General features: G+C 47.0%; 1 long non-coding RNA gene across 2 annotated transcripts in view; it reads left to right on the forward strand.

The window, feature by feature from the left end:
- LOC146829652 (uncharacterized) overlaps positions 1-27,085 on the forward strand; it is a 204,832-nt gene that overhangs the window by 41,584 nt on the left and 136,163 nt on the right. For both annotated transcript variants that reach the window (XR_014962031.1, XR_014962030.1), the window contains exon 2: positions 5,047-5,192. This is a non-coding gene — a long non-coding RNA (uncharacterized LOC146829652). The remainder of the gene's footprint in view (positions 1-5,046; positions 5,193-27,085) is intronic.

The following is a 27,085-nucleotide window of genomic DNA, read 5'->3' on the forward strand; positions in this document are numbered from 1 at the left end:
GCTCCTCACGCATACATACAAGGCACTCCACAATATCAGACCTGCATATTTAAACAACCGCCTATCCTTCCACGCACCCAAGAGAAACCTCCGTTCAGCCGACCTGTCACTGGCCACCATCCCGTGCATCTACAAGACCAGAACTGGTGGAAATTCCTTCTTCTACCTCGCAGCCAAGACCCGGAATGACCTCCACCTCCGGGGATGCGCTAATCTTAGCTTTCTTGGACTTCTCTAAAGGCACTACATACCTTGCCAGCCGTGAGGGGAACGGCTCTCCAAACCGGAACCTCTGCCCAGCCTGCTACAGTGCCGTGAGGGGAATGGCGGTTCACTCCAAAAACTACCACCCCCAGCATTCCCTCTCCCGGGCGCCTGCCTACAGCGTCACCAGGCTGCGCCGGGGAGGGTTAAAGGCTCGGAGGACGAGCCGCCGCGCGGGACGCGCTAATCTTAGCTTTCTTGGACTTCTCTAAAGGCACTACATACCTTGCCAGCCGTGAGGGGAACGGCTCTCCAAACCGGAACCTCTGCCCAGCCTGCTACAGTGCCGTGAGGGGAACGGCGGTTCACTCCAAAAACTACCACCCCCAGCATTCCCTCTCCCGGGCGCCTGCCTACAGCGTCACCAGGCTGCGCCGGGGAGGGTTAAAGGCTCGGAGGACGAGCCGCTGCGCGGGACGCGCTAATCTTAGCTTTCTTGGACATCTCTAAAGGCACTACATACCTTGCCAGCCGTGAGGGGAACGGCTCTCCAAACCGGAACCTCTGCCCAGCCTGCTACAGTGCCGTGAGGGGAACGGCGGTTCACTCCAAAAACTACCACCCCCAGCATTCCCTCTCCCGGGCGCCTGCCTACAGCGTCACCAGGCTGCGCCGGGGAGGGTTAAAGGCTCGGAGGACGAGCCGCTGCGCGGGACGCGCGCGGGACGTGCCCGGGCAAAGCCCGGGCCAAGGGCGGGCCCGTCCTTGCCCATCACTGACCGGAGTCGGACGGGGCGGGGCTACCCCTCTAAGCTGTGCCATACCATCATCGGTCTCCTCAAGGTATTGTGGACTTTGCTTCCTAACGGATTTTTGGTACCACTCCTGGTTGTTAACCCAGTTTCCCCTGCTGATTATCTGCTGAGTACTGTGGCAGTCGGCCCCTCTACGATAATTTGCTTTTCCTGACTCTTGTTATGCCATCTTAAGAACATAAAGACAGAGCAGCTAATGTCCACTGTCTATCTTGTTAATAAGGTCAACTTTGAGTACTTGGGATTAGTCCGGGACTAGTCTGGGTCTGGTCTGTGCCCGCCTGCGATTGGACGAGGCAGAGTTTGCCTACAATTATTGGACTTTTTCTACATTTCATTGTGTTTTTTATCACTGTAGGCATCCACCTATTACTACAGATTGGGGTTCCACACGATATTTTAAAGGTAGCTTCCTGGAATGTGGCTGGGATCAAGAGCCGGTTACACTCAGAGGAGTGGCTGGAATTTATAGATATTTTTGATATTATACTACTCCAGGAAACATGGGCAACGGTCCCAATCCATAGGGTTGGGTTTATTAATTTTTCCAAACCCGCAATCAGTGGCAGCAAAGGGCGTGCTTCAGGGGGCCTATTGATCTGGGTGAAGCAAACCTTGGGAGTCCATCTATCCGAAATATCTCTAGAACATCAAGACCTCCTGGGTATTAAGTTGAGCAAAGCTGCCCATCGGGATCTGATTATTATTAACATCTATGCACGAGGCCTACCTGGAGGCCGCTGCCCTGGTATTGTCGATGTAGTGGATAGGTATCTTGATAGTCTAGGAAGTGATAATCTCCTTGTCCTAGCGGGCGATTTGAACTGCACCTTTGAGCCGCTTCAGGCAGTTGGGGACAGTTGGGGGTCCACAGAGGATGCAGTCTGGAATATTCCGGACTTATCAATTGATAAAATCGCCAAAGGGACTGAGGCAGCTTTGAACTGGATGGCCCTATGTTTGAACAGGGGCCTAAGGGCAGTTAATGGCCGCTCCTTATCAGATCAATGTGCCTGCGATACCTATGATAATGGTTTCAGGAAAAGCCGCATAGATTATATTTTGCTAAAGTTGGAACTCTGGCAATATATGATCGACATGGAAGTGGTATCCCGCCCAGAAAGCGACCACAATCCCTTGTCGCTTAGTTTAAGGTTCCTGGGCTCTGACAGATTGAGGAATCCAGATACTCTTAGGACAGGAGATCTCACCTTGACCAATGACAGAAGAAGGCTGAAATGGTCTAGGGTAGTGGGTGATGCCACCCTCCTTGAAAGCATTAAAAATTTGGTCACCAACATGATGAACAAACTCATGCCCACTGTGTTTGAGGGGGTCGGCCCCGATTATGTAACCGAGAGCCACGAATGTTGTTTTGAACAGCTTAAATCTCTTCTATCCAGTCCATACTTGGAGGGCCCGTCAAAAAAACTTGGTTCCTGTCAGAAATGGTACAACGGGAAATGTAGGGAGGCCCATAGCCAATTAGTTAAGGCGGTCAAGTCTCGGGTTATGAGTGATGTCAAGTTAGCTAGGGTACTGTATAAAAAAACCCAGTGGGATGCTAAAAGAGAGTGGGAAGACAGGCATTGGTCCGATCTTCTGGATGCATCGACATCCAATAACCAGACTAAATTCTGGGAACTGGTAAAGTGGGGCAGGGACCCAGATTCGCAAACGCCTACAAATCACGTCTCCCCCGGAACTTGGGTGGATTTCTATGCTGCCCAATTTAGGTCTGAGATCTTGGAATCCTCCACCATGCTAAGTAATGAGTATACACTGTTTGATCACGGTGGGGTCCTGATCTTCACTGAACAAGAAACTGAATTAGCCCTGAGTTTGACTCAGCGGGGGAAGGCTCCAGGGATGGACCTAATCCCTGTTGATTTGTTTAAATCCAACCTAGAACTTTGGGTACCGTATATTACCAGGTTAGCTAATGCAATTGCCCAAGGAGCCAGAATCCCAAAGAGCTGGAAGGGGGCTGAGATCCTTCCAATCCACAAAAAAGGGGATCGGTCCAATCCGGGCAATTATCGCCCGATCAGCCTTATTGACTCTCTCCAAAAGGTCATTGCACGAATGATCTTAGGTAGAGTACAGGGTTGGATGGTCTCCGAGTGCATTTTGTCTCCCATGCAAGCAGGCTTTAGATCTGGTATCAGCACCATCGACCAGGTGTTTAGATTTTGTCTAATTTACTGGAAGGTGGTGCTGTTAGGCGGGGGGAAAATTTTCGCCGCTTTTATTGATCTAAAAGCGGCTTTTGACATGGTTCCGAGGGCTAAACTGTGGTGCGTCTTGAGAGACTTGGGTTTACCCTTGCAACTACTGGATTTAATTGTTAAACTGCATGAGGACAATTTTGCTAGGGTTCAGTGGGGCGGCCAAGGACAAGTGACGAACAGCTTCCCAGTAACACGCGGGGTTCGTCAGGGTTGTGTCCTGGCGCCCACACTCTTCCTGTTATTTATTGACCAGGTAGTAAACTTTTTCAAGACCTTCCCAACTGACGCTCCCTCCTTGGCTGCGAAGAAGTTCCCCATGCTTATCTTCGCTGACGACACTCTGCTCCTCTCTAAGACCAGAAGCGGTTTACAGCGGGCTCTGAACCGCTTTGAGGAGTTTTGTGTCATCAACGATTTGAAGGTAAACGTGGGCAAAACTAAGTTTATGGTTTTTACTAAGAACATTTCGGTTCGGAGCTCGGTAAGGATGGGTGGGGCTAACTTGGAACAAGTAGATCATATGTCCTACCTAGGGGTTACCCATGACTTTCGCCTGCGATGGAAGGAGCAGGTAGTCGAACAGCAGATTAAACTGGCCCGCTTAACTGGCTGTCTCCTTAAGGAACAAAAGAGATCCATCACTAAACGGGTGCACCCAGCGCTAAAAATTTATGACGCAAAGATTAACGCTGCTATTTTATATGGAGCGGATCTTTGGGCGTATATGGATCTTTCTAGCCTGTTTAAAGCACAGTGTAAGTTCTTGCGGAATTTAGTGGGGCTACCGCAATCAACTCCATCTATACCCCTTTGTTTGGACTTAGGATGTAATCCAATAAATGAGATGGCGAGGTTCAGATTGGTTGCCTTTTGGAGACGGATTTGGTCTTCTCCTGACCTTGCCATATTTGCTAATGAACTTGTCGAAGTTAGGTCCATTGAGGGATCCGGGAGAATTCCATGGCTACGCACGGTTAGAACCATCTTGGTTGAAATGGGTTTGGAACAGCTGTGGATGTCTCCAGGAACTAATGTGTTTCCCTCCAAACAAGAATTTAAAGCATTGTACTCGGCCTCAGTTCGACAAACCTTAGTGTCTGCTTCTAGTTCCACAAGTCTAACAGGAAGGTTCCTGGCTAACAAGTTGGATCCTTCCCGTGAGAACTACTGGGATATCATTACCAGGCCGCTAGATAAGAAACTCTACCATCAGTTTCGGGTGGGATCTTTGCCCTTGAATACATTCACTAAAAATTGGGGTACTGGAGTAACTGAATTTTGTCAATGGTGTCCTGGTCATAAGGAGACTGAGGGTCACCTCTTATTTGCCTGCCCCATGTACCAAGACCCACGTAGAAAATGGATAAAACCTCTGTTTCAACGCCTTACTTGTAGTAGGTCCGCGGAGGCCATTCGGGCATTGAAGACCAATACCTCAGAGTTGTTTGTGGTGAGCACAGCGAAATTCCTTGGCTGGGTTTGGATCATTAGAGCCAATAACTAGTTAGAAATGATTGCTTATTCGATTCGTATTTAAAACATCCTATCCAAAGATGGATATTGTATAGTATTTTAAGATGGTTTTTATCTATTGATTTTATGTTTTTTAAAAAAAAACATACATAAACGGATCGTCTAAATATAAATGGGATGTTTAACAAGGATTATTTTTAATGTATAGTTTTTATCGTGTGTAAAATATTTGTAATCTGGACAGTATATGGTGTTTGTAAAGCATGGCCCAAACTGTTTGTGTAATTTCTGCTGTCTTTTATGATTTTATTATCGAAATAAAGACATTAAAACCTGAAACCTGACCTCCACCTCCGGCAAAGCCCTTCACTGCTCCAGTTCAGGAAGAACCTCAAGACCTGGCTCTTAAGATGATCTCAGCACTCAATGGAGCTGACCCCTCCCCCCCAGCGCCTTGAGACCATCATGGGTGAGTAGTTGTGCTTTACAAACCCCTGATTGATTGATTGATACCTAAAAATCTATATGCCTGTATCAGCAAAATCTGGATTGACAAGATTGGATATTTAGTATTTCCGAAAAATAACTACCGAAAATGTTCACTTTGTTTTAGGTGCAGTATATGGCCGTAAAATAAACCAAGTAGACTTTTTTTCTGCCTTAGGCAGAACACTGACAGAAATTGACTATAAAAATTCTAATTGGTGACGACTGGAATATAACCTCTGTACCAGACTTAGATTGTTCAGGACCACCATTCACATCCCACAATGAGGACAGAGACAACCTTAAGGATCTAACTTCAGAACACTTCTAAATGAAGCCCTGAAGTCTTAACAGCCAGGGCCTCATTTACAAAACAATGACACAGTGCGGCGCCACAAGCCATTTTGCTGTGCCGAGCTGCGTCTTTTCAAAAGCACACGGATGCGTCGTATTAACAACAATACAGCACATCTGTGTGCTTTCCCCTGCGCTGGTGCACAATTGGCTATCATGCTCCAGCACACTTGCATCATGTTGCAAGGGTGCATGCTTTATGGGGAGTATTGCTTTTGTGCAGGCGGGACATCTTCCTGCACAAAAACAATAGTTGATGGCATTTTCCTCTTTCTATGAATGCTGCACAATGTAGCATGCATATAAAGAGGAAAAAACGAGGAGAAATAAAAGTATTTTTTCTCATTGTGCCACTCCTATGCCTTCCCTTGGGAGGCGTAGGATTCAGATGCATTCCCAGCTTTACAAAACTTCGTAAATCTGTTAATGCATCAGGTTCCATGGATGTTGCGTGGAAACACCTACAGCAACACCCATGAGATGCCCCTTTCACGCAGAGTAATGCTGAATGGGGCCAATATTTACAGGACCATGAAAAGTCAAGCAGGGTGACCATAGGTGGCCTTGTAAACATGGGCCAGCACACTGCACCGCCGGTGTGTCAAATTAAGTGACGCACCGGTGGCGCAATGGGCTTGTAGTTGAGGCCACAATTTGAAAGCAATACTCACTTATGTCATGTGTCCATACTGACAGTTTCCTCCCCTGCCCCATGGTCAACAACCAACCTAACTGCTCCATACTTGATCATGGACTTTCACTGCTGACAATAGACCTCGACTTGAGACTGCAGACCGCAACTGCAAACAGAAAGCTGTAGGATAAAAATGTTTTGTTAGGGTACTTCAATGTTTAAATGAACATGGATGAGGAAGCAGTCTCCTCTCCACAATCTCGCTGGGATGCGGGCAAAGCCTATATTAGAGGCCAGATAATGCATTACTATCCAATAACAAAATGAAAAACAATTCACAAGCAGCACATACTGGAAAAATAAATCAATGAACAGCTCATGAATTATTATAAGTGTAGATCACCTGCTCCCCAGAGGTCGACAACCAAAGACAAATTTGACTTTTATTCCATTTATACTTGGAAGTCAGAATGACAGCTGTCCGTCCTTAAACATAAACAATATGAACAAGTTGAAAAAGATGGCGGACTCTTCGCGCTTCAATTGAGACAAGATGTGGTCTCCGGGAGAACTCCGGCACTCAGGAGTAAATCAGGCCACCGAGTGACAAAGCCTCAAGAAATTGCAGCATCATTTAGGAAATACGTCACCTCTCTGTATACCTTGGAAGTAGATGATACAATACAACCTGAGAAGGCTTTCTTATACGATGTAGGACTCCAGAGAATAACAGGAGCGGCAGCTATAGACTGAAATCACAAAGGAAGAGATCCTGGAAGCCAAAAAAGAATACCCATCAACAAAACTCCAGGTGAAGATGGACTACCTATCAAATTTTAAAAGACAATGGCTCCAATAGCTGTTACATTGCTGTGCAAATCTTTTGTTGACGCCTCCATAAACAAGGGCCGGAAACCTGAATTTAGCACGGCTCTCATTGACGTCAAATCTGGGAAAGGACCATCTGCAGTGCTCTGATTACACACCAATATCGCTTATTTATATAGACATAAAGATGGTGGTGAAAGTGGCGGCCATTAGGCTTCAAGGGTTTATTCTACTGCTGATACAGAAAACCAGGTTGGCTTTGTACCAGGGAGATCCTCGGCAGATCATCTTAGGACAGTATACAATTGATGTGCCGGGAAACACTTAAATAGCAGGAAACCCTGGTGGCCTCACTCGACACTGAGAAAGCCTTTGAACGCATTGAGCAGCAGAATATGTAGAACTTTGGCAACGTCCAGTCTCTGGACCCCATATTCATTTAGAAGCTGGGCAGGCTGAATCAAACTCTTACATCTACAGTGAACAGAAGTGGATTTCTCGTCCACACCTTTGAGATTCCTAGATTCATCCCCACGTCTATACTCGCTATCATCAGTGTCCCTGGCAGCTGCCATAAGAAATCAGAAGCCATTAGGGGCATAGACACACACACAGGTGAAATATAAATTTCCCTTATATGCTGCTGACATACTACTAGTAAATTGATATAAAATATAAATTGATACTTGTATAGCGCACTACTCACCCGCAAGGGTCTCAAGGGGCTTGTACGAATACCGCTGTGGAACCCATCCTGGCTTTCCCTGTGAGGCGTCCACTCCTGGGCACCCCCAAGGTGGAGGCCAGGCATCCTTAGCGTTGTGGGGGCCGTTGTGGAGATTAAGCAAGCTATTGCCCAGAGTTGCAGAGTGGGACTCCATGATTGGAATGGCACAGAGGCAAGAATTATCAGGTCCGTGGAAGTTTTGAGCCCAAGACCCACCGAGGTGGGGAATTGAACCCTGGTCCCGGGCTAGATCTCTGCATCAGGGTGAGCCGCTATAATCATTGAGCCACACTTCTCCACTAATCATTGAGCCACACTTCTCAACTTTAGTACTTACAGACCCAGAATAATAATTATCTGCTACACTGGACATCATTTCAACCTGTTCACTGTTCTCCAGTTATAAAAGAAAGTGGGGGGAAATTGAAGCACTGCCTATGAAAGCCTTTAGAAATAAAAGAACAATTACGATCCTACCCTTTCAGTGAATGCCACACAAAATGAAATATCTGGGAACATGGATCCGCGGAAGTATCGCCACGATAGTAACAGATAGTGTGACATCACTCTTAGATGATTCCAAATTAAAACTCAAATAGTAGAAACTACTGCAAATCGCACTTTGGGGAATGTCCAAATGTTTGAAATGGTGATATCTCCACATTTTAATTATTTTTTCAATATGTTGCCCTTTCAAATTCTATGGAAAATCCTGCAAGGCATTGAAACTGCAATCAAACAATACTTTTATGATAATCAAAAACCAAGACTGAAAATGGATCAGCTGTACGCACCCAAGACTACGGAAGGGCTGAGACTAACGAATATGAGACCATGGTATATGGCACATCACCTTGAACACATGCCCTATGTCTATTCGGAAATGTTGGTGATGGGCGCAAATTAAGGACCTATAACTGGAGAACATACGAGGTGTAGTTGTCCTCTGGTATGGAGCTCAAAACTCTGAAAATCCCACCAATGCTTCAAGAAACAGAGTATATGGCGGACCGTCCATAAAAACCTTAATTTAAAGGGCCTTGTACACCATTCATCTCCTTTATTGTATAATGCAGGCACTACAGTTGGCAGAAAGGTAATTGACTGGAGAGATTAACAGGATAATGGCATGCCTACTTTATTTCACCTCATTGTAGATGACTCTCTGAAGTCTTTCCAAGATACAATATGTCATTATAATCTACCCAGAGACCAGATATTGAAATGACTTACAAATAAAGTCCTTCCTGATTGGACACTTCGAGAAAGCATGACTCAGCCTGGAAGAGTCACCAATCCACCAGTTCCTTACCGGCTAGATGGAGAGACTTTCAGGGGTGCTCTCTGGACCATAAAGCTGTTGATAGAGGAACCCTATACCAAACTATGAAGAGGCATGTAAAGAAGATACATATACTCCCAAGCGTGATGCTTATCATCTTTATTTATTCAGTAAAGGATGAGCCTTTCCCAAGCCTCAGCCAACACCAACAGTTCACTTGACTCTTTACACTTCAACCCCCAGGTTAGAGAAGGTGATGACACATCAGAGATACCTGACACAGTAAGTGGTCAGATACCACGCGGCGCTCTCAAATAAGTACGCCAGATTACACTAGCTCTGGACTATAATGACCAGGAATGAGCTTCTCTGCCGGAGTTACCTGATAAAGGTCTGAGAGGCAAGCTTGAAATTTAGTTTCTTTAACCTTCTTCTGTTGTGAACTCCCAAAGTCAGACTCCATTTTGAGAACGTAAAATTAGCAGGCTGTCCGCCTTTGGTCCACATTCAGCCTGCCATTAGTGCTGCTGAACTTGTGAAATCGTCATTTCATCTAAACAATGATTTTGCTATAACATCACGTGACACAAGCCTGCTACAAGCTACGTGAGATCTATGTATGAAGGTCTGACAGTAGATGTATAAGATAAACATGTAGTCTGAGTTGATGTATTTTGGTCATGCTGGTTTGGACCAGGCATTTCTCGGATTATTGAAAAGTGCCCCAAAAGAGGCTAAAGGTTGGTGACCAACGCCATATAAACCTCTTGACTTGACCACTGAATTGGAGAGGCCCTTTACACCCGGTTAGCAGAAGACAACCTGCCAGACTGCAGGAATATCCTCTTATGCTCAAAGTTGTTCCAGTTTTGAGAGTAGCTATGCCCAGCTGATCATGTGTGTTACATCCCAGGGAACACTCTCTACTGGCTGAAGTCTGATAACCACAGCTGATCCACTGCGAACAGGTATGCAGTGCACGGAGTCCCCAGAAACTTTAGAGGCAAGCTAGCTATTCTATGCTCTCATAGTGTAACGCATAGAAGTAGCTTTATTGTGGTGTGCTGCTAGGAACATGCTAATATGTTAGAACTGTGCATTTTATTCTTACCGCTACCAAAGTGCATAAGTGCAGCTTTAATTATATTCTGTGTGTTTATTACGCATGTACCAAGCAACAGGATGAGACTGTTCAAATATTTTTTTTTCAGAAAATATGAGGGCATATTTACAAGGAGCTAGCCCCGCCGCAGCGCCATTTTTCTTTTTGACTCAGCGGCGGCTCAATCAGTGCTCCACACTGCTCCATATTTACAAACTGATGCATTGGGTCTAATGCATCAGTTTGTAGAGGCCCGCGTCACATTATAGCCACGCCAGGTATAATGTATGCAGGGTAGGCTTTCCTATGTTAGAAGCCACATAGAACTGATGCAGTGAAATTTACGACGTTTCATTGCGTCATTTTTCACTGCGTCACTCTGCGAATTGACTACTTGAAAATCCCTACACCTTCTCACACCAGGCGTAAGGATTGATGCAGGGCTTTTAACATGGGACTCGCCTCCGTGTTCTGATGCATTGCTAGAGTTGCGTCAGTCTTACGACCATCTCCAGCAATGCATCACTTTAGCACTAACAGACGCATCAGAATTTCGGACACATCCGTGAATCCTTGCACCATGGTGCCCCGTATTGTAAATACAGCGCATCCATAGCGTTGTTAGGGAATTTGCAGCAGGTGCATGAAATCAGGTTCTTGTAAATATACCCCATAGTGTCTTTTCTTAGTGCAACGCTTGAGTGTGCTATTCTAAGAACGAAACTGGGATTGAATTGACACAGCATCCCTGAATCCTTAAGGGACTGTCAGTAATACAGAAAGCTCTTACACCACACCAGCAGGAATGAGCAGGTATGCTCAGTGGGGCTGTGTGGGGCTATAGTAACCTGGACTTCTCCACTCAAGTGACACTGCACTGAACTCAGTCTCTGCACCCATGGGTTGGGAATCTAAATGTTGTAGACCTGGGCAAGAGCCCCAGAATATCTGACACTACATCACTGACATTAGAGACCTTTAAAACCCCACAAAGCCAACCTAAGGAATTCAGGGGTATGCTGGAGATGCAGGGACCTAAATGCAGACATGATAGATATTTCATAGAGTCTGCAAACCTTCTGATGACAAATATGGGATACAATGTAAGTGTCTGATGAAGAAGATATTGTACCATCACAATCACTGGCAATCCTACATGAAACATCACAAGTGGACAATGTCATAGTCAGAATCTCCGGAAGAGGTGGAATTAACTTTGCTAGCAGTGGCAAAAATTCATATATGAGAAACTGGAAAAGGTGAATCCCTTCAGCTCACAATTATTGGATGCTAAGCCTAGCAACGACCGCCTCTCGTGAAAGGTTGCTATGTAGAAAACAAGACCAGCAAACAATGTTTGACCAGATATTGATCATTTTATTTCCTTCCTTGAAAGCTTTGGTCGGTAGCAGAGAAAAGACCCTCTAAAGATAGAATATCTGCTCATGAATCCCTTTTGAGATTGAGGAATTTACCCAGCTCTCAGAGAATAAATGATGATTAATAGCTACTGTACCACAGACGGAGAAGCAGCATATTTTATATGATTTGATGGATTAGACTTCAGGAAACATTCTAACTGTTAACCCTGAAAATGAGGTCTCCCCAGAAGAAGTGTAATATGGGATTCAATTTAAAATATGTGCACGGTGTTTGAAGTTCCTAGTGTACTGAATGTGCACTTAGACAATGGGGCCCAAGTTTACTAACCTCTTGTGGCATGGCTGCACCACTTTTTTGGCATAGCCATGACACATAATGCTAGTCAAGATTTACAAAGCCACACAAGGCCTAATTGGCATGGCCTGGCACGGCTTTGTAAAAAAACGAAATAACACAACGCAGCGTCTGGCGCTGCCTTGCGGTACACTGCATCGGGCAGGTGTTACTTTGGTGGAGAATGGATGTTCCCATGCATCTATGCATATATTTTTTATCCAAACCCAGACTTACTAAAGGGAATAAACCTGAGTCTGTGCCAAAATGGTGTGCATACTTAAAAGAGGTGTAACATGAAGAAATATCTTCATTTTTCCTTCTTACTTCCTATTTCTATGTGTGCTACAAAAAATGCAGAAAGAGGAATCAGCCTGTAATTATTTTTTTGTGCAGGAAGGGAGTTCTTCCTGCACAAAAACAAAACCAATCTTGCACTGAACGTGGGCACTTGCACCATTGTGCGAGGGTTACTGCAGTGACACTTGGCAGCCTGAAGTGTTCCAACACTATGAGCGAGCAGAATTGTGCCATGTCTCAGTAGATACGATGCATCTCTACTCTCTGCCTTTTACGCAGTGCAGCAAGCTTCCCTGCTGGGTTGTGGTGCGTGAAAGGTTAGTGAATCCAACCAGGGTCGTAACACAGGCCCCCGCACCCCCCGCAGTGCGGGGGGGGGGGGCCAAGCTCCAGGGGGCCCCCTCAGCACTGCACTTCGGCCGGGGAGCTCCTAATAGAGTCCGGAGCGGGCCCCTCCACGTACCTTGCAGGGGGGCCCCCTCAATTATCGTTACGCCACTGTTATTATCCAACGCTAGTTTATTTTAGTAGCACGGCTAATTCAAAAGTTGGGGTCTTGGGGTTGAAATTAAAATGAAACTATATAAATACTCTTTTTTTACTTGAAATCTTTGCATATACTCACAGTTAACCATTTTACTACTTGCAGATCTAAAAAACATGGTTTGGGAAACTAGAAAAATGTTTAGGAATCCATCTGTAAAGCCACAAATGTAGTCACGCTTTCTCTGTGCAAGCTTTCGAATATGAACAAATCTTTCGAAATGATGCACAACTCATGTGTTTGCAGCTCCCTGAGAACATGTAGAAGGGCGTGTTCTCAGGAGTGTGTCAGAGAAGTGGTCAGGGAGAGGCAGCGCAAACCAGGCGAACCCTCACCCAGTCATCACTGAGCTACTGGCTTGATTTATTAGTGGAGTCCGTCAATATTCGGTGAGACTTCCTGGCATGCAGCATGAGGTGAAATAGGTGAAGCTCTTTTTGAGCTGTTTTTGGAACTTGTAATGGCCCTGGATACATTTCAAGGTGAAAAACATATAGGGGCATATCAACAAGCCAGGCTATAAAATTATCGCCGCTTTAGCGGCAGAAAACTGCCGCTAAAACGGCGATAATGGGCTTGATAATGTGCTCTATGGAATTCCAATTGAAACCCATGTTAAATGTGAAGGACGTCTAACCTGAGCTTCAATTGGAATTCCATAGAGCATATTATCCAGCCCATTATCGCCGTTTTAGCCGCAGTTTTCTGCCGCTAAAGCGGCGATAATTTTATCGCCTGGCTTGTTAATATGCCCCATAGTTCTAAACTTTTAGAGTGAGGAAAACAAAGGCCCCACCACCAATATTTTTCAGCTCCGTTTGTTACAGTAAAGCTGAGCAATGTTATAGCAGCGCAGAGGCAGGGAAGTAGGTAAGTGGAGAGTGCATTGAGAACACACATTGGCACAGCCGATAGGGCTGGGTTTAATCTACTAATGCACGCAGCATAAGCATCCTACAGCCAGATACATTTACGAAACAAATGTCTGCCTTTATTAAAGGTCTTTTGCCTTTGAGGCAATCTTCCTTTTGTTTCTATGACAAACAAATGTTGGTTGACATGGGAACCTTCACTGCAGTTGTTTTTTGTTTCAGTGACAGAGAAAGAGAGGAAGGGCTATAACAAAGGCTTCCTTGCCAGCTGCCATTTATTCGTCACAAAAGCGAAAAGAGGAGTGAATAGAAGGAAGGGAAGCCTTCAAACTGGAGCCATTCCTTTCTAGTGGTAAAGGCAGGCACGTGCTCTCAGCGCAAAGATGCTGCTGCGGAGTTGAAAGTGTTCCGACTGTTTACCCCTGCGCTTAACCATGTCCACTGGGAAGAGAAGACCTGCAGTACCAATGATATGCTTCCAGGAGGACAGGTAGGATGGGAGGACTGAGGGGAACACACACAGAGGCAAGGGGGTGGGAGGGAGGAACTAGCTGGATAGCAGGCGAAGGAGGTGAAAGAGTGTGACAAAAGACAGGAAAGGGTAAAAGGAAGGAGTTAAGAGGAGCACACAAGGAGTGAGGGGTGAGAAAGAGGAATGAGAGGGATAGTTGGAAGTAAAAAGGGAGTGTGACAAATGAAAACAAGCATTGGCATAGCCAATAGGTCTCGCCTTTGGGACCTTATAAGTGTTTAGTTATCCAGCACAATATCCTTGGTGCAACAACATCAACTGTTGCATGGCTAAAAACTTATAAGGTCCCAACGGCGAGACATATTGGCTATGCCAATGCTTGTCCTTTCTGGTGATAAGTTGGTACCGCAAACTTTCAAATGATTAATGAAAACCTCCTTCCAATTAACCCACGTGAGTAGGAGTTCTCCAGAAGAACATAAGAACAAGCATTGGCATAGGCAATAGGTCTCGCCTATGGGGCCTCATAAGTGTTTAGCCAGAGCTATTGACTTTGCCAATGTCTTTAAGCTGTGCTGTGGAGAAGTGTGGCTGCTGTGCAGCATGCTGAAAAGTTTTAATTAAAAAGTGTCAGAAGCATTTTTGTTATCTTATATATGACCAAGAAGGCATTATGTACAATTGAACGACCATATTAAAAAAAGTATTTACAATAAAAAATGTCCTCACTTTTCTTTTGTTCTTGCAATGCTGGCAACTTGTTTCTGCCTATTCCAATGGTTGATGGTTAAAGCTTTTTTTTGAGGGGGCATAAACAATCGGAGGGTGAAGGTTGGGAACTAGTACCTGTATTATAACACTAGCAGCGGCCAGATGCTAGGGGAGAATCAACAGATGCCAGATTCCGAGAGCAGGCTGAGGTGGTGCTGAGTGATGCTGAGGTGGTAGTGTTGGTGGTGACGGGTGCGGAGATGATGCTGAGGTGATGCTGAATGATAATCAGATCTTGCTGAGTGATGATGATGATGTAGTGGTGTACTAGTGCAAAGGTGATGCTGAGTGATATTGTTGTGGCGCTGAGTGATGCTGTGGTGGCGCTGAGTAATGCTGTAGTGGCCCTGAGTGATGTTGTGGTGGTGCTGAGTGATGCTGTGGTGGTGCTGAGTGATGTTGTGGTGGTCCTGAGTGATGCTGTGGTGGTGCTGAGTGATGCTGTGATGGTGCTGACTGATGCTGTGGTGGTGCTGAGTGATATTGTTGTGGCTCTGAGTGATGCTGTGGTGGCCCTGAGTGATGCTGTGGTGGTGCCGAGTGATGCTGTGGTGGTGCTGAGTAATGCTGTGGTGGCCCTGAATGATGCTGTGGTGGTGCTGAGTGATGCTGTGGTGGTGCTGAGTGATGCTATGCTGGCGCTGAGTAATGCTGTGGTGGCCCTGAGTGATGCTATGGTGGTGCTGAGTGATGCTGTGGTGCTGCTGAGTGATGCTGTGTTGGTGCTGAGTGAGGCTGTGGTGGTGCTGAGTGATGCTGTGGTGGCGCTGAGTTCATTACACTGTGCTTAAAAACTGTTGTGTAAGGAGAGCTGATTTCCATGTGAAGCGCTATAATGCCCTTGGTTCAAGTTTGCGATATAATTATCGGATTAATGTAATGTAATCGGACAATATCAGGTGAAAGCACTACGTATTCACAAGCTGCGGATATTAGAATTGGGTAACTAGGTTAGAATCTCGGCTCAGGCGCAGCATCTTGTGATTCCGTGCAAATCGCTTTGTTTACACTGTGCTTAAAAACTGTTGTGTAAGGGGAGCTGATTTCCGTGTGAAGTACTATAATGCCCTTGGTTCAAGTTTGCGCTATAATTATGCGGGACAGGCAAGCGGGTGTGGCCTAATGTAATGCAATCGCATAATATCAGGTGAAAGCACTACGTATTCACAGCTCAGGGAGTGCTTCTTCTTATGACAAATCTCCTAATACCACACCCGTTGCTGCTAGGGCTGCGGATGTAAGAACTGGGTAACTAGGTTAGAATCTCGGCTCAGGCACAACATCTTGTGATTCCGTGCAAATCGCTTCGTTACACTGTGCTTAAAAACTGTTGTGTAAGGGGAGCTGATTTCCATGTGAAGTGCTGTAATGCCCTTGGTTCAAGTTTGCACTATATAATTATGCGGGACAGGCAAGCGGGTGTGGCCTAATGTAATGTAATCGGACAATATTAGGTGAAAGCACTACGTGTTCACAGCTCGCGGAGTGCTTCTTCTTATGACAAATCTCCTAATATCACACCCGTTGCGGCTAGGGCTGCGGATGTTAGAACTAGGTAGCTAGGTTAGAAACTCGGCTCAGGCCCAGCATCTTGTTATTCCGTGCAAATCGCTTTGTTACACCGTGCTTAAAAACTGTTGTGTAAGGGGAGCTGATTTCCGTGTGAAGCGCTATAATGCCCTTGGTTCAAGTTTGCGATATAGTTATTCGGGACAGGCAAGCGGGTGTGGCCTAATGCAATATAATCGGACAATATCAGGTGAAGGCACCAAGCCCGGGAGTTGTGTGCGCGCTCGCTAAAAGGAAATAAAAAAATAACACGTGAGTGGTGCGCCGCGCGCGGTGGCCGCAAAAGTGAAAGCAGCTGCAGCGTCCCGCGAGTGTAAGGGTACCCGCGAGTGAGAGAGGAAAGCCAGATGGCGCAGCCAGATGGCGGCTGTGCACGTGCTCGCGCGCGTAACTGCAAGCTTTAGGCCACAAGTAAAAGTTTGTGGTCGGATTTCTGAAGCCCACTCACTAAATGTCTCGCCAGACCAGCGCATGCGCTGGCTCAGGCGAGACCTAAAAATGGGGGGAGGCAAGGTAATATTCTGCATGATAAAAAAAATGATCAATCAGTAAACATCCAACAGTGTGGAAGTAATAGTAATATGTTGAAGAGTAGAAATGCCGAGATCAGTTACAGTAGGTAACGCATCACAATGCAGTAAACTCCCAACAGTGCAGCATCAAGAAAAACGTCAAAAAGTAGCAATGGAGAGCTCAATCTTTAATATCAATATTAACACAGAGTTAATATTAATTATCTAAGGGTTTCGAAAAACCGCAGCCACGAATATGCATGAGGCGTGGCAGTGCCAAGAGCACACAGAGGTGCCTGCAGACGTCTCAGCTGCGAAGGTGCAAGCACTGTTCCAGATCTCGACGCTGGTTTTCCAAGAACACCCAGTGATGTGTCAGCTGTGAAGGAGAGGGTGCTGTACACCACGCAAAATGTGGAGCATGCATAGTAAAATAGAGAAACCATGAAAGGTGGCAGAGGGTACAACACGTCGGTTGCCAGGAAACCTCTGAGACACTTATAATAATGCTGAAATGTCAGCATGCCGGCAACAGGATAGCATGAATCCAAACTCCGCGTAGACCTCTTCGGAGCGTTCAGAGTTGACAGCTCGAGAATTCCAAGGATGCAGATGGTTGTCTGGGAAACAATCTTGACGCTGACAAACGGTTGCCAATGGAAACACACGAGCTCTCTGAGGACGATCAACACGTGTGGGGTAAACTAGAACAAGCCCGATAGTGATGCGCGCGCATGCGAGCCACAGCGAGTCAACAGTTTTCCATTATCGCGCACACATCTGTGCACGATAATTGAAAACAGATGTGGCCCGTGTGGGTAACCGTAAGCAATAGTCCGTGGGCATAGCAAAGGCGGGACATGCACCCGCCTTTGCCCAATTGCGTGTTGTCTTTCTTAGAAAGACGCACGCAAAGCCAAATAGCCTATGACACAAAAAAAACACACGCACAAGCGTGTGGTGAGCTTTATTTATTTGGCGGATTTGTATAGCGCATAGCTGCCCCAGCGATGGGGCGTCCCAGCGCGACCAAGCTTTCAGAAGCCCTTACATAAAGTCTCGCATGCGCGCTGCTTTAGGCTCGACCTAAAAAAGGAGATCCTGGGTGGTGGAGAATGCCACCCGGCCTCTACAGTACATTGCATTGATTCTCCACCCCGAGGACCAGACGCGGCCTGAGGGGATAAATAAAGGGCTGGTTGGTCACTAGAGGCCACTCCCCAAAGGTCAGTCTAGTAATCTGGTGTGCATGGAATTTTTCTGCAGTGGCGCCGGCCTACCTTGGTGTCTGCATGAGGCAGATCATTACATTGGTGACGGCCTGTGCGTGCCACTATCACTGCCCGGTTCCCATGCTTCCGGTGGCTGGAAGCACCACTGGCAGTATGGCCAGGTACGGCCTAGACCCCCTCCTCCCTTATCAATACCCAGATAGTAACACGTTTACTACGAGAAGAAATCTTTGGATTAGGGAGTCGTAAAACCCCCAGCCGTATTTATTAACATAACATTTTTAAAACAAAACGTATATACATTAGTTACATAATACGCTGAAACCATTGCATTCCATTGATTACATTGATAGGTGCAGATGTCAGATTGCTAACCTTAACATATCTCTAATACAAAGATATTCCTATCAGAATCTAAACATACCATAATCAATGATCATAATAATAACATTTCATTTTCTGCCTATCCCTATTTGAGCCTACGGCAAGGTCAATAACTGGTGCCAGATCCTTATCAAATTATGCCCACCCTCCAACCGGAGTGCGCATGCGCATAGGGCCCGTTCACCGTGAGGGTACTTCCCCCCAGGTCACCCCGTATGCCCTTATGCCCGCCCTCCAACCGGAGTGCGCATTTGCAGAGGGCCCGTTCACCGTGAGGGTACTTCCCCCCCAGGTCACCCCGTACGCCCTGTAGATTATCTCCATAAGGGGCCCTTGCAGTTATGCGCCGTTTACTTGCGCCATTGTGCACGTGTGGGGTGGCCAAGCAGCCTACTGGAAAGCATAACTCCCACTCCCCGCACCCATCCAGCCAACCAGCTGTAACTGCCCCTGGAGTTCTATGAGAGACCATTTGTCCCTCCCCCTTGGGCGACCCCATTCAAGAATGGTGCCGCCCTCTAAGGACCTTAAATTTACTGCTCACCAATCATGACCTTACCTCCACAGGCCTGCATAGTTGCCCGACTATCAGGCCCCCCCATAAACTCACTGAAAGGTCATGCCCTGTCCCTAGACACAACTAACCAAGCCAGAAGTTGCTCTATGAAGATGTAATTCCCAAATTTGGACAAATAGACGCCGTCTTTTTAAGAACCACGACTTCCCCCAGATGCCCCCATGGGCTATAGTCTGCAAGTGTGGAGCCCTAGATAGCCTGAACAAATTTGTTAATATTTTACCGAGTGGGTCAATGCCCTCACAGACTCACCTCCCCGGCATTGGAATCTCTGCACCATCTGTGACCAGACCAGGGTGTACCCCGGTCATAGACGTGCCAACCAACTCACTTCAGTGCTTAGTGTTTGAACCCGCTCCCTTCTACGTAGGCGTACCAAGTCATTCCCTCCCCCCAAGTGCAGAATAATAATGCTAGGGCTGGCTGATTAAGAGGAGATTGACATACCATCTCGGAGCCCCTAGGTGGCCTCAATTGATAGCAGCACGATGCGCCCGAGAGAGACGTTGCTCCAGACAATGATACTGATTGCTGGTGCAAGTGCACCCATCTCAAGAGGCTTGGTGTCATATTGGAATAATCGACTGACTCCTGAAATTGTACATTTGGAATACTACACAGGGAGAGCCCCGCAGGCCCCAAGATCTCCCATAAACATAGCCATGGAACGCACGAACAACCTACACCTGGCCACTATGTTCCTGGATAGGCTCCGCGTAAGCTTCACCCCCTACTCCAGAGCATCCCAACACCGCGCTGTGTCCGCTAAGATGGCACCTGCGTGGACAAGCGCCGTAATGGCAAAATACGTTTCAAGACAGGGACGTTGAGGTGTTGTATCCGCCGTTACCCCTGGGTTTGGTCAAGCTGCTAAAATACCCCAGCTGACAACAACATATGATTTTCATACCTATACCCGACCAATACAGTGCATGGGCCGCACCATCTCACCCATGTATGCTGGCACCTCTTGAGCCCTCGAATTGATCGCCCATCACACTTGATGCCGTCGCTTGCCACTCACGTTCCGGTTCTTCCGGTCCCATTGCCTGTCCACATCTTGCAGTCATTGCGGTGTGGAGCACTTCCCAGGTATCACAGTCATAGATCCAGCCATACAAAAATGAAAATCAAACATAGATGATTAGTGCTTTTAGCCTTTGGATAAAAGATACAGTTTACATGCCAGCCCTATAGACTACTTCATGAGACGGTACGCCACCTTTCCACCCACACCCCCAGCCCAGGGTGCATAGGTACTGTGTGCCACAACACAGACATCTAATGTGCCGGAAAACAGATGCATCGCTGCTGCGTGACACTACACCTGTATCCAGTGCACAATTGTACGCTCCCTATGGTGCACAGGTACTGTATGACAACATAGGCATCCTAATGCACCAAATGTGCACAAGCCCCAAGGGGAATAGGTACAGTGTGACACAACACAGGAATAGAATGCTTAATTGTACAGGCCCAAGGACATCAGTAATGTGTGACCCCACACGGACATCACACTGTAGAAGTGTTCAGGCACAAGGGTGCAGAGATACCCCGTGACATGCCACAGGCATATAATGCTTTATTGTACAAACACAAGGGTGCACCGGTACCGTGTGAGGCGACACTGACATCCAATGCACAAGTGCTCAGGCACATGGGTGCAGAGGTACTGTGTGACACAATGCATTATTGTGCATACGTGTATGAGCACGAGGGTGCATAGGTACCGTGTGACAAACCACCGGCATATAATGCATACGTGTATAAGTGCACCGGTGCAGAGGCACTGTGTGACATAACGCGCTTCTAAAGCATACGTGTACCTGCAATGGTGCCTAGATGCTTTTGACACAGACCCCTAATTCCTATGTGTAACCGCACACGCGTGCAGAGGTACTCTTGAAGGTGTGACAACAAGGCTTGGGACGTACTGATTTGACATCATAAGTGCTGATAATGTACTTGAGTGACCTCACCGAGGCCAGTGCCTCGCAGGACTGACCTCAAAACCTTGGAATAAATTGCTGTGACATGACGGCGTGGAATGTCTTGATGTGACGCAACCTGAAAACGTCAATGGTTTGTCCATCCGGCGGCAACAAATTGCAACGCCCAAACATTTCGTACTAAAGGCCTGCCGCTGGCACACTTAAAAAGCGAACATTAAACACCACCATGGGTGCGTAACATTGAGTTCTTTGCACTCTGATTCACTAGCCCCATTTTCACGCTAAGCGTAACCCCCTCAGTAAGTAATACAACAAAATGTGGAATGAGAATTCGAGCGAGCCAATCCAGCTGTCATAGATCTTTAGCAAGCGAGGAGATGATCGCTTCAGCAAGGGTTAATTCATGGATTAACCTTAAGAGTAACCGGTAATATGCTGAATATATACCTTGTGTTTCTTGTGAACCGGCCCAAACTCAACTTAACCGTGAATGGTCCTCAGCCTGCGATGGCTGGCTGACCGAAAACTGGGCTTTTAAAACTTACATTGAAATCAGACGTTTTATTGTGAGAGTCCAGCATAGCATCAGTTGTATTACATAAAGAACATTGAAATCAGACTTTCAATGAGAGCGCCTAGCATAGCACCAGTTGCATTACCATCAGACTTTCAACTGAGCGTGCTTAGCATGGCACCAGTTGTATCACATGAGGAACATTGAAATGAGGCTTACAGTGAGAGTGCTTTGCATAGCACCAATTGCATTACATGGAGACCCCTTCATATATTTCCGCAAGAGATTAAATGATTTGCCCAGCATCACCTGTGTCCTAGGTCATTGATATGACCCGATAAATGAAACCTTTGAAAGGGAAGGACAAGTGCCATCTCCCATCTTGGATCCCTATGAGAAGAGCTGCAAACAAAGTGAAATGCCCATGGCTAACCCCCCCTTGTCCGATGAGAGGGGAATGCAATCCACTAATTCCGTTATAGAACGGGCTAATATTTACCAGCATACCATGTACCCGGCTCCCCTGAAGGTGTACACCAAATGTGCGCACCCCACCAATTAAAAAATGGACCTGGAGTTCAAAGGTGAGTGTAATAGCGCATTCATGGTTACTTAAGGAACGCTGAAGCTAAAACGTTTGGACAAAATCAAGGCAGAATCCACACATGATGGGTTCCCTAGTGCGTGCCTTTTCAGTGCACCTAGTAAATTCCAACCCACTATCGTGTGACCATTTTATTCTCTCCAGATCTAAAATGAAGTCCATTGGACATGACTGTTCATGCAAAGCTCGTGAATGGTATGCTTCGTGCCCCTTTAACTAGCAACTCGCAATTATCTTAACCCCTTTGCCTCTGTCTAACCAAGGCTGTCAGTAATCACAATGACTGCTCAGGAGATGAGAGGAAAGACAAACGGGCAGACGTGGCTACTGTGCTAATAAGGCCTTTGGACTCTAGAGAAAACACTTGTGGCAAACCAGGTAAAATTCTCCCTTTGACTATGTGATGTATGCGAACATGTATACACCTATATAAGACTGGACGTTTCTCTTACCCTACCAGATGCAGCTCTTTTAAATTATTAACATCGGGTTTTACTTTAATTGAATAGCTACGCTGGTAAAGCGGCTCCAAAATCCTTCTTACAATGGCATCTGGGGTCCCCAATGTGTTTACTGCGCTGTAGACAACGCTAGCCACAAGCTCTGCAAACACTCTAATCTCCCGTATCTCCACTTATGTAAGGAGACGGGAGGGCATTTGTCGATATTAATTTATAAAGTGACAAGATGCCAACCTGTGAAAATGTAAAGCCTGAAAGAAAAATGGCCCGAAATGAACTCCCCGCAACGTTCACATTTTATGGTGAAAATCAGCGACTTTGAACCCCAGCTATTAATTGTATTGCCACACTTGTAAAGCAGCTCCGAAATCCTTATTACAATGAGATCGCTTACCCGCGTGAGATATGTAAGATAGTTTATGGTTTTGCAAGTGGATTATGCCATAATTTGCGGACAATGCTCGATATATCATTAAACATTAGCATATCTTGAGGGCAGATGTAGTCCCAATCCGAAAGGTCTAACGCCACCCTCAACTATTTATCGATTTATCGATTTCTTAAGTGCCAAAATGCAAGTCTGTGCAACACAAGGCCAGATAAGAAAACAGGCCTGCCATGAACACCCCCGCCACTTTAACAGTTTATGGTGAAAATCAGCGACTTTTGACTAATGCAGAAGTGCTGGGAATTGGTAAATATATTACTTAGTATAATTCATTATTGCGTCTAGTTCGCATTGACTGCTCTCGATGCAATTACTTACTGCAGTAACTCAAGAAACTGGTCTTGATAGAAAAACAAATACCAGTAAGCTATAAACAAGAGAATTAGAGGCCCCCAAAGCAGACAAGCAGTGGTTCAAGGAGGAGCTCTGTTTTTGCAAACGCTAGGCCGCTTGTTAGTATCAAATATGTTGTGCAGGTTTAACTCCTTCCATGCTCATAGTCACAGTGGAGCTGTGGTCATGACGAGCTGAGCTCATCATAACGGCTGTGGCCCGCCCACACGCGATAAATTCCCCGCCTGTGCGGGAGAATTAATCAGTGGGCGGGGTCGTGACAAGCTCAGCTCGTCATGAGCACAGCTCCACTGTGTCATGACGAGCTGATCTCGTCACGAGCACAGTGGCGCCGCTCCCCCCCCCCACGCAGCATGGGGGAATTACTCCCGCAGTGAAGGGGTTAAAGAGGTTTGGCTGCTACCGTATTTTACTAAGAATCACATCTGTCCTGCCATTGCCTGGAATGCGGGTGGCCATTTTCCTTCAAGTTAGAGCCCTGAAATGCATTTCGGTGAGTTATTCCAAATCTGAGAAAATTATTAACTCAAGTCTGAATCCCAGTGGGTCTGAATTTGACCCCAGACTGAAACTGCAGCCATCCCATAATTGGTGATAGAGGAAGAGAATCATTTATCAATGAGGAAAATGTTCAGACAGGTAAACAGTTCCATTAAGTTTTGCAAATAGGTGTTATGTAAATGTATTAATAGCAAATGCATGTATTCTAGACCAGCATAGCCAAACAAAAGGCATTTACACTATAAACCAAGGCAGAACAATCAATGAGCAGTAATCTTGCATCCTATAGATTGCTCTGTCAATAGCTACTCAGCTTAATTCTTTCTTGGACTAAACTGTTACACTATGCCACCTATCATTAAATGCACAGCACATCACCTAAAAGACAGTAGACACAACCCTACCACAAAACAAGGGAATTAGAAACGCTTGTGAGCGTGCGCTCTTTACCACGCCAGCAAGCTAATCTTTTACCTTCAGTGGCTGCCCCAGCAACCTCTCCCCTTCACGCTATGACCAAGCGCTTGTGTACCTGCCTGCCGTCGACCCAACGCCCGCTGCCACCGGCACTGCACTCAGCTGGCTCACGTAGCGAAAAACGCCCAACTTCCTCAAGCTGATCACAGCGGATTCCCGCTCCATACTCCTTACTCGCCGCTGACGAAAAATCCTTCGCTACGCAGACCTGGAACAGTTGATTCCCGCTCACTGCCAACGAAAAGGAAAAACGGATGAAACAAGAGCCTCCCAGCGGGGCTGTAACGCCCGCCGACCCAACAGCTTACTCACGGCTCCACGAGACAGCTTAGCGACTTGCAACGAGAGAAAAATAAATTAAAATACAGCCTCCTAGCGAGGCTGGCGTTGCATATGGCAGGCTGTGGGAGTGGCAAGCAAAGTGGCAGACTCTGCCGCTCCCCAACCTTTTATTACCCCCCCAGATACTAGGCCAGGCAGGTTATAACCGGCCTAGCATTGATCAGACGCGGGACCCGGAAGTGATTGTAATCACTTCCGGGGCACGCACCCGAACCCTGACCAATTGTTGGCGAGGCGCGCCTGTCGCGTCATCATTGCATGCGACAGGCCCGCCCCTGTGTGGCCATACCTTTGACGTGGCCGATGCCGGCCTCGCCTTTCTACATGAGGCCTGGCATTTGGCCGGTCATGGAGCACACCTTCCTGACCCTGCTGACTGCACCTGCTGCCCAAGGGAAGGTGAGCCGCCACTCCCCCACTTGTATTTGCCTGCACATATTTGGCCTAGCTGGGCGTGCCGCAACCACGGCCCTGAGAGAGCCCACTACTTCCTGCTGCCTGCAAGAGGCCCGGTGAAGTACCGGGAGTTACCACTGTCCCCAGGGGTGCATGTAGTCGACTGAAAGGAGGTCCGACTCCACGTAGGAGCGCATGATAGCACCACCTACAGGTGGGTAGGTGCACCACACCTTTTTTCCTCTGCTGCATCCTACCTCCAGTGCATGGCTGGTGTGAAGGAAGGTGGTAGAACTGCTGACAAAAGGCTGCAAAAAAAAGAGCAGGAAAAGGAGTATGAATGGGACATGTGAGTGGCAGATGGCCACCTAGAGTCACTATTCAGACTGTAGGCAAACGAGGCCAGGTGTGCTTTTTTCTATTTGGCATCCAAGGGCCACGCTGGTGATTGGTGGCAAAATTAAATATTCCGCCTGATGGAGGGTACACCTGGTTTGTCCTCCATAGGAATGTGAGAGGGTTTCAAAGAGAACACCTCCATTTCAACAAGCACCTCCATTTCAACAAGCACCTCCATTTCAACAAGCACCGTGCACCTATGCATTGGCCTACACATCTCAAGGGGAGAGTGACCCACATGTCAAGAAACACACATGATGTCCAAGGCATAACCTCACCCAAAGGTCCATGCTCACTGCAGACACTCATCAGATACGCGGATACCAGGATGGAGCTGTACAACCAGTTTGAGAGCTTTCCTAACACAGGTGGGGACACTGACTTTGATGCAGCCTTGACCCAGCATTTTGACCCTCAGCTCAATCCATACTACGAACGGTTTAACTAGCGGCATGCCCGACAGTCCGAAGATGAGTCGGTGGATGTCTTTTATGCGTGGCTCAAGAAGCTGGCGAGCATGTGCATCAACATCAACCAGCCAAATGAGATCCGGGCCCAGCTGACACAGCACTGTAGGTCAGCAGCTCTTTGGAGGCTCCTACTGCACCAGCCAAGAATTGCCTGGGATGCCATATTGGTCCTGGCACAGTCACACTACCTGGCAAAAAGCCGGGCCGATGACATGGAGGTGGCCCAGTCGAGAAGTGTGGCCCCAGCTTGGGCTGTCCGCTTTGTGAAGTGACGGAAGAGCAGGTGGATGCCATCCAGAAATGGCCTGCTCGCCCCTGTCCCCTACATGCCCCGCCAGAAGGATGATTCTGCAAATGCAGCCTGGCTCACCGAACACTGAACGTCTGCCCTGGTTGAGGGTGGTCTTGCTGTCGAATTGGACAAATGAATCACTTCGCCAAAGCATGCTGGAGCAAGGACCGGGAGCAGGTGTGGGTACAGGGGCAAAAGGAAGGCTGCCCTGAGACAGCTTTCGATCGAGGGGGCTGAGACCAAAGGCCCATTGGCAGGGGTCAATCCGAGAGCCTACCCCGATGTAAACACCAACGAAGTATTCACTATTTCTTTTGCAGGGAAAAAGGGCAATTGAAAACAACTGTCACGGATGTGCACTGTGGAGATTGGGGGCACGTTTGTGAAAGGGCTAATTGACACTGTTGCCTCTGTCAATGTAATGGATTCAACTCAGTTCGGCAAGATCCTGCCATGCCCCAAGCTGGCCCCAGTGAAGGCGAGGCTATACACCCATGGTGGCAATGAGCTGTCTTCCTTGGTGGGGGTCATCGAGGTTGTGATAATGAGCGAGGGAAGGTCAACGCAAGCTCGATTTCATGTTCCAAAAGGGCAGGGACACTGGCACCCTTCTGGGATGCCATACAGTGGAGGACCTGGGGCTTGTCTTCTTTGCAAGGCAGATCCATGAGTCTCATGCCACCGCCATCATGCAGGAATTTCCCCAACTGTTTGAGGGGCTTGTGTGGTTGAAAGGCATTGATGAACCTGGAGGAACAAGGGGTAATAGAGAAAGTCACTGTCCCCAAAC

This window comes from Triturus cristatus, chromosome 5_2 (assembly GCF_964204655.1).
Source record: "Triturus cristatus chromosome 5_2, aTriCri1.1, whole genome shotgun sequence".
In the NCBI taxonomy this organism is placed as follows: Eukaryota; Metazoa; Chordata; class Amphibia; order Caudata; family Salamandridae; genus Triturus; species Triturus cristatus.